Genomic DNA, 8,387 nt, shown 5'->3' on the forward strand with positions numbered 1-8,387 from the left:
ATTTCAGAAAGTGGCATATGTTCAAGAACCAATGATACTGAAGGAAAAAGTTGAAGCTACACTGAAGGAATTGGTGAAGAACAAGGGCTCAAGAACTGAAGGAATACCCATTGAGATATTTCAACAAATGGAGGCCATGCTGGAAGCACTGACTTGGCTATACCAAGAGATTTGGAAGACAAATACCTGGCCAACTGATTGGAAGAGTTGCGTATTTGTACCGATTCCAAAGAAAGGCAATCCCATATAATGTGGAAATTATATCAAACAATATCATTGATATCACATGTGAGTAAAATCTTAATGAAGATAATTCAAAAATGGTTGCTGTGGTATATTGACAGAGAACCTCCAGAGGTACAAGCTGGATTCAGAAGAGGACGTAGAACAAGGAATATCATTGCTGATGTCAGATGGATCTTGGCTCAAAGCAAAGAATACCCAAAAGATGTTTATGTTTTATTGACTATGCAAAAGCATTCAACTGTGTGGATCCTAACAAATTATGGATAACATTGAGAAGAATGGGAATTCTAGAACACTTGATTGCATTCAAGAGGAACCTGTACATACATCAAGAGGCTGTTGTTCGAACAGAACAAGGGGATAGCGTGTGGTTTAAAATAAAGAAGGGAGTGCATCAGGAGTGTATCCTTTCACCATACTTACTCCATCTAAGAAGGTGGACTATATGAAGAAGAACAGGCATTCAGGATTGGAGGAAGACTCATTAACAACCTGTGATGCTCAGATGACACAACTTTCCTTGCTGAAGGTGAGGATGACTTGAAGTACTTACTGATGAAGATTAAAGAATACAGTCTGAAGTATACATTAAACCTCAGTATTAAGAAAACAAAAATCTTTAAAACTGGTTCCAATAAACAGCTTCATGACAGATGGAGAAAAGATTGATGTTGTCAAGGACTTCATACTTCTTGGTTCTACAATCAGCACCAATGGAAACATCAGTCAAGACATCAGACAACATAATGCATTGGGAAAATCTGCTGCAAAAGAGCAAAAGACCTCTTTCAAGTGATGAAGAGCAAAGATGTCTCTTTGAAGACTAAGGTGAGACTAATCCAAGCCATGGTATTTTCAATCACTTCTTATACATGTGAGTGCTGGACAATGAATAAGGAAGACTGAACAAGAGTTGATGCTTTTGAGTTGTGGTGTTGGAGCAGAATGCTAAGAGTACCATGGACTGATAAAAGGACTAACAAATCTGTCTTGGAAAAAGTGCAACTGGATTGTTCCTTGGAAGTGAGAATGGCCAGACTTTGTCTCACCTACTTTGGTCATGTTGTCAGAAGGAACTATTTCCTGGAGAAGGGTATTATGCTTGGTAAAGTGGAGGGTCAATGAAAAAGGGGAAGGCCCTCAACTAGATGGACTGGCACAGTAGCTGCAACGATTGGCTCAGGTATAGCAAGGATTGTGAGGCTGGCACAAGACTGAGCATGGTTTCTTTCTGATGTGCATAAAGTTGCTATGAGTCAGAGATGACTTGATGGCACTTAACAACAACAACAACATAATTGACATGGTCTCTATATTCAGGTAGGATATAATCAAGTTTGTAATTTGACTTTCATGGACTTGTTTTAATTTTCCCCAGGGTCAACTTGAACTTGCATATTAGCAAGTTCTGCAGTTGGCCTTTTGTCCTGTTCTGACTGATGATATTGAACTTCTCCGTCATGTCTTTTCACAGATTTAGACTACTTGATTCTTGAGGAATCCATTGGATGAGGTTCACATCCATAGTCCTAATTTATGTTGTTGAAAAAAGATATTTGTGATGAATAAGTTGTTGGTTTTGCAAAATTCTGTCATGCAATCTCTGAAGTCACTTCTCTCATTGAGGCTATTGTTTCCCATTACTGATCCTGCTATTTTGATTACAACTTGCACATTGCAATTACTGGTAAAATCAAAGTATCTTGCTTGCATGGTCAATCACTTTCATACTGCAGAAGTTTGTAAAAAGCTTCAATTTCTTCATCTTTACATTAGTGGTTTGTGTCGAAATTTGAAGAATAATTATATTAAGTGGTTTTCTATTTAGGCATATGGATATTATATAATGTCTGACAGCATTAAACTTCACAATAGATATTGAAATGTTCTTTTTGATGATGAATGTCATACTGTTCCTATTCAAGTTGCTCTTCTTGGCATAGTACATCTTATCATTGTCCAATTCAATATGGCAATACCCATCCATTTCAGCTCACTAATACAAATGGTATCAATTTTCAAGGGTTCCATTTCATTTTAGATGACTTCCAATTTTTCATGATTCATATTTCAAACTTTCCACCTTCTGTTTACTATCAGATCTTTTCAACTACCTTTCCACCTACCCCCCAATTTTGAGTCATGCAGCATCAACAAAAGAAGGTAACAAAAGCTTTGCTCCATCCATGTGATTAAGGTTTACCCTAGTTTGAGGAGACAATAGGAAATAAGCTTATTATATAGAAAGTTGTCAAACTATACAGTAATTTTATTCATAAACAGACATAATATTCACCACTGTTCTTTCTGTTTGTGATACTGTGGTAGCTTGTGTGTTCCTATGATGCTGGAAGCTATTCCACCAGTATTTCAAATATCAGCAGGGTCTTCCATGGTGGACAACTTTCAGTGGATGTTCCAGATTAAGAAGAGGTATCTGGAGATCTATTTGTAAAAAAAATTGGCCAATGAAAATCTCATGAATAACAGTGGAGCATTGTCTAATATAATGCCAGAAGATGAGCCACTCAGGTTGGAAGAATTCAAATATGACTGGACAAGAGTTTCCTCCTCAAAGTAGAATTGACCTTAGAGATGTGGATGGAATAAAACTATAATTTGAGGATTTGGCACATCACAAAATGAGAAGAAAGAGCTGTAAGTCTCCATTGATAATCAAAATCGATAGTTTATGAAACTTGAATCTGAAAAATTTGGAAATTGTCAAAATGAAATGGAAAACTTGAAAATAGTTATCATAAGCATTAACCAAAAAACAAAACAAAACTCATTGCCATCGAGTCAATTCTGACTCATAGTGACCTCCTTTGAGTTTCCAAGGTGGTAAATCTTTATAGAAGTAGATTGCCAAGTCTTCCTCCCATGGATTGAACTGCAACCTTCTGGTTAGCAGTCGAATGCCTTAGGCACTGCTCCACTGGAGCTCCTTCCTAGACATTAGTGACCTGAAGGGGACTGGTATTGGTCATTTTGAATCAGAAAATTATATGGTCTACTATGTCAGATTGAGGTGAAATGGTATTGCATTCATTGTCAAAAAGAGCATTTCAAGATATATCCTGAGGTACCACATCATCAGTAATGGCATGATATTGATACTTACAAGGAAAATGAGGTAATTTGAATATTATTTAAATTTATACACCAAACATTAATGACAAAGATGAAGAAATTGAAGATTTGTACAAACATCTGCCATCTGAAATTAATCAAACAAGGTGATTGAAATGCAAAAGTTGGAAACAAAGAAGAGATTAGTAGTTGTAAAATGTGGCCTTGGTGATGGAAACATAGGAGATAATATAATGGAATTTTGAGAACAGTGACATATTCATTTGAAATACCTTTCAGCTGTAACACCAACTGTGACTATACTTGGAGCCTCAACAAACGAAATACACAGGAATCAAATAAACTACATATGTAGAATGAGATGATAAACTAAACCAAATGAAATTAATGGCCGTGGAGTCAGATCCGACTCATAGTGACCCCTCCTTGGGTTTCAGAGGTGGTATGACTACGGATGGTAGCATAGTGGCTAAGGCACTTGACTGCTAACCAGAAGGCTGGCAGTGCAAACCCACCAGCTACTCCTTGGAAGGAAGATGGGGCAATCTACTTCCATAGTGATACTGCCCCAGAAACCCAAGGAGGGGTTGCTATGAGTCGGGTTGGACTTCACAGCACATAACAACAATAACAACAACATCACTACAGAAGTAGTGTGCCCAGCCTTCTTTTTGAGGAGTGGCTGGTGGGTTTAAACCACCAGCCTTCTGGTTAGCACTCAAATGCTTAAGCATGTATCATCAAAGCTCCTGAAAGAGATTATGGAGAAGCATAATATCATTAGTCAGAACAAGGTCAGGGCTAATTGTGGAACAGACCATTAATTTTTCATATACAAGTTAAAGTTAAAGGTAAAGAAAATTAAAACAGATCTATAAGAACCAAGGTACAAACTTGAGTACATCTGAATCTACAGACCATCACAAGAACAGACTTGATGCCCTTAATACTAATGACTTAAGACCAGATGAATTTTGAGATGACATCAATAAAATAATACATGAAGAAAGCAAACGGTTATTAAAAAAACAGGAAGGAAAGATAAGAACAAAATGGATGTAAGAAGAGATTCTGATATTTGGCCATGAATCTAGAGTAGCTAAAGTGAATGGAATAAAGGAACTGAACAGATGATTTGAAACGGTGACTTATGAGGACAAAGGGGCATATTGTAGTGAAGTGGGTAAAGTTAGAAAGCCAAAAGAGAAGAACATACTCAACATTGCTCAAGCTGCAAGGATTGCACTAAAAATTCAAGACTTCACTATTGAAGAATTTGATGCACAAAATGTTGTTGTTGTTGTTATTGTTGTTAAGTGCCGTTGAGTCGTTTCTGACTCATAGCGACCCCATGCACAGCAGAACGAAATGTAGAAACATGAAAATATTGATGCAGAAACGTAAAAAAAAGTTGAAGGAATACACAGAGTCACTGTGCTAAAAAAAAAAAAAAAAAAAAAAAATTGATCCATGTCAATTATTTCAGAAGGTAGCATATTAACAAGACCTTACGGTACTAAAGGATGATATCCAAGTTCACTGAGGGCATTGGGAAAAAAAAAAAAAAAAAGTCTCCAGGAATTCACAGAACACCAATTGAGATGTTTCAACAAACAGATGCAATAATGGAAGTGCTTACTTATCTTTGCCAAGGAATTTAGGAGACAGCTACCTTGCCAACTGAGAGGAAGATAACCATATTTGTGCCCATTCCAAAGAAAAGTGATCCAATGGAATATGGAAATCATAGAACAATATAATTAATATCACATACAAGTAAAATTTTGGTAAAGAAAATTAAAAACAAGGTTTTAGTAGATAAATAATGAGCTTCCAGAAATTCAAGCTGAATTCCAAAAAGGATGTGAAATGAGGTGTACCATTGCTAATATCAGATGGATCGTGGCTGACAGCAAAGAATATTTTAAAGATGTTTGCCTGTGTTTTATTGACTATGCAAAGGTTTTTGTCTGTGTGGATCATAACAAATTACAGATAAAATTGTGAAGAATTCTAGAACTTAATTGTGTCATGTGAAACTTGTCCATATAACAAGAGACAGTCGTTCAAAAAGAACAAGGGGGTGCTATGTTTTTTAAAATCAGGAAAAGTGTGTGTGAAGGTTTTATTATTTCACCACACTTATTTAATCTGCATGCTGAGCAAATAATCTATAATTGGACTATATGAAGAAGTGTGTTATCAGTATTGGAAGAAACTCATCAAAAACCTGTGCTATGCAGCTGACGCACCCATGCTTGCTAAAAGTTAACAGGACTTAAAGTACTTCCTGAAGGCTAAAGACTACATTCTTCAGTATGGAATATTACTCAGAATAAGGAAACCAAGTCTTTACAGTTAGATGAATAAGGAACATCAGGATAAACTGCTAAAATATTGAAACTCTGAAGGATTTCATTTTACTTACATCCATAATCAATGCCCATGGAAACATCAGTCAAGAAATCAAATGATATTTTGCATTGGGCAAATCTGCTTCAAAATATCGCTTTAAAGTGTTTTAAAGCAAAGATATCACTTTGAGGACTAAGATGTGCCTGATCAAAACCATGGTATTTTAAATCATCTCATAACGTATGTGAAAGCTGGAAAATGAATAAGGAAGACCAAAGAGAAATTAATGAATTTGAATTATAGGTGAAGAAGATCAATATATTATGGACTACCCAAAGAATAAACCAATCTGTCTTGGAAGAAGTACAGCCAGAATTCTCCTTTTTAGTGAGCATGTTGAGACTTTATCTCATGTGCCTTGTTCATGTTATCAGGAGCGACTAGTCTCTGGAGAAGGACATCATGCTTGGTAAAGTAGAATAAAACAAACAAACTCACTTCCATCAAGCCTTATCCAACTCATAGTGACCCTTCCTTGGGTTTCTGAGGTAGTATCACTATGGAAGTAGATTGCCCAATCTCCCTTCTGAAGAGTGGCTGGAGGGTTTGATCTGCCAGCCTTCTGGTTAGTTGTCAAATGCCTTAAAATATGCCACCAGAGCTCCCTTGGTAAAGTAGAAAGTCAGGTAAAAAGAGGAAAACTGTCAATGAGAAGGATTGACACAATGGCTGCTACATAGCAGTGTCCTCAAACATAGCAGTGATTGTGAGAATAGTGCAAGACTGGGTAGTATTTCATTCTTTTGAATGTAGAGTATGAGTCAGAACCAACACAACAACAGCTAACAACAAGAAAATATACTATTAGGGTATTTACATTATTCATTTCATTTAATGTTTATGAAAATTATCTGAAAGGTGAGGAGACTAACTTTGATCACATATATTTAATTTGACATAAGGCTATAATTTAAGCACAGATAAACTGACATCAAATATTGCACTGTAATAAATATATTTCCTCTCTCTTTAGTATTATTTATGGAAGAAGTGAGCAATAGATGCATAGTAATATGATTCCTTATGATAGAATTCTAGAATTACTTTGTATCAACATCATACATTTATTTAAGACCAACCATACGTTAAATCAGGAGTCCTGGTGCTTATTTGAAGTGGTTGAAGCATTCACCTGCTAACCAAAGGTCAGTGGTTTGAACCCTCAACCTGCTCTGCTGTAGAACAATATGATGGTCTTCTTCCATAAAGATTTACAGGATTGGAAACTCTATTGGGTAGTTCTACTTTGTCCTGTAGGTTTGCTATGAGTTGGAATTGACTCAATGGCAGTGACTATATGTTAAGTATGTGACATCAGTTGTTCAGTGATAGATTTCTCACCTTCCATGTGGGAGACTTGAGTTCAATTCTTAGTATTGTACTACCCCTCTGTTCCTATAGCACCTCTCTGTCCCTGAGTATTCTATTATGCTGAACAAGGTTCAACTAAGCTACCAGTCTTGGAAGAATGGTCTGGCAATCTACTTCCAAAAATCAGCCAGTGAAAACATTATGAATCACAATGGTCTATCCACAACAAATCATGGCTATTGTGAAGAGCTGAAGAGCTTTTAATTCCATTGTATGTGGAGTCACCATGAGTCAAAAAACAACTTGACAGTAGCTAATAACAACACATGTTTAGTATAAACATCAGCCATTGACCTTTTCACTGAAAGGAATATCAACTTACTTTGGAAGTTGCAAGACAATTATTGCCTTTAATTCACAAAATCATAAACTCCCACTTTTTTTTTTTTTTTGCTTCTTCAGTTATGCTTTACCTATCTGAGCTCTTTTCCATCTAAGTAGGAAGTCTCACACTCCCCAATTTCAAAACCTATTATACAGTCATAATAGTCAAAACAGCCTGGTATCGGTACAACAATAAGCACGTAGAGAAGTGGAACAAAATTGAGGTTGTAGAACAAGATCCATCCACCTATAGACAGTTGATTTTGACAAAGGGGCAAAACCAGTTCAATAAAGAAGAGAGAGTCTCTTTAACAAATGATTCTGGCAAAACTAGATATCCACTGCAGAAACATAATCCATACATTGCACCATACCTAATGATGAATTCAAGATGGATGGCAAAATTAAATGTAAAACCAAGAACTGTAAAGTCCATCAAAGATAAAATAAGAGCAAACTTGTTGTTGTTATGTGCCGTCCAGTCAGACACGACTCATAGTGACCCCTTCTTGGGTTTCTGAGGCAGTATCACTACAAAAGAAGATTGCCCCATCTTTCTTCTGAGGAGTGGCTGGTGGGTTTGAACTGCCAGCCTTCTGGTTGGCAGTCAAGTGCCTTAGTCACTATGCTACCAAAGCTCCCCATCAAAACAATAGACAGTGTTATAAATAAAGTAGATACAACAAAAAGTAACACTCAAGCACAGAAAGCAAGCACAAGTCTGAGCTTAAAAACCTTGATATTGGGGGTTCCGGCAAGATGGTGGACAAGGCAGAAAGACTGTTCAAACCCTCTTCAACAAAGAAAAGGGAAACCAATTAACACAGACACAGAAGATAATCCTGAACCCCTGAGCCTTGAAGGGAAGGATATAGAAGTGGACTAAACCCCAACCAGTAGACAAATTTATATGAAAATACCAAAAAAGGAAACATACG

The sequence above is a fragment of the Orycteropus afer genome, unplaced genomic scaffold, assembly GCF_000298275.1.
Source record: "Orycteropus afer afer isolate SDZICR_OR568_19922 unplaced genomic scaffold, OryAfe1.0 scaffold00348, whole genome shotgun sequence".
In the NCBI taxonomy this organism is placed as follows: Eukaryota; Metazoa; Chordata; class Mammalia; order Tubulidentata; family Orycteropodidae; genus Orycteropus; species Orycteropus afer.